This window comes from Myotis brandtii, unplaced genomic scaffold (assembly GCF_000412655.1).
Source record: "Myotis brandtii unplaced genomic scaffold, ASM41265v1 scaffold344, whole genome shotgun sequence".
Classification (NCBI taxonomy): domain Eukaryota; kingdom Metazoa; phylum Chordata; class Mammalia; order Chiroptera; family Vespertilionidae; genus Myotis; species Myotis brandtii.
This window is the reverse complement of record NW_005363247.1, coordinates 3,667,879-3,668,825: the sequence shown is the minus strand read 5'-3', so window position 1 is coordinate 3,668,825 and position 947 is coordinate 3,667,879.

Here is a 947-nt window from a genome sequence, read left to right as displayed (position 1 = left end):
AGCACGACTTCTGGCTAAGCGGCGCTCCCCTTGTGGGAGCGCACTGACCACCAGAGGGCAGCTCCTGCATTGAGCGTCTGCCTCCTGGTGGTCATTGCGCATCATAGCGACTGGTCCTTCCACTGTTTGGTCGGTTTGCATATTAGCCTTTTATTATATAGGATATGCAATGTGACACAGAGTCCTTAGGACATAATTTAGTGCACAAAGAGAGAAAGCAATTTAACCATTTTTGCCACGAGCACTCTCAACACCCTAAAGTAACCATCATAAATTCCTGCATGGACTTCTCTCATAGCCTCCTTACTGGCCTCCCTGTTTCTACTTCTGCTCTCTCTATTCCATTCTTCCCTGGAGCAGCCAGAATAACTTAACTGACGGCTGGTTTCCCTTTCTGTAGACAATATTAAGGTCACTGTCCTATGAGACCCGGAAGAATCTACTTCCCTTCCTTCTACCCTCCTCCCTCTCTGTCTCCTCAAACCACAGTGGCCTCTTAGTTGCTCATATGGCTATGATTTCTTATACCTCAGGTCCTTCTAGTTTTGCCCCCATGCCTCTTTATCCCTTCTTATCTTTCAGATCTAATCTCCGTTCCAGGAAACCTTCTTTAATCTGTCTTCACTAGATGAGGTTAATCTGCTATAAACTCGCATAGCCCTGTGTACTTTTTTCTTAATACTATTTATAATGTGCATTATACACTTGTGTAAATTTTTAAAGACAATATCTATCTATCTATGCAGTTGACCATCAGTTTGTGAGTGCAGAGTCATTGTTTGCTCATTGTTCCCTCTCCAAGGCCCAGCAGAGTACCTGATATAGTAACTCAATTAACATTATTAAATAAATGGACCCCAGGTTTTGCCTTCTAGGATAGTTAACACATATTGATGGGGTTGGAATAAATGTCTCTTTTTTTAAAAAAAAAATTTATTTTTATTTAT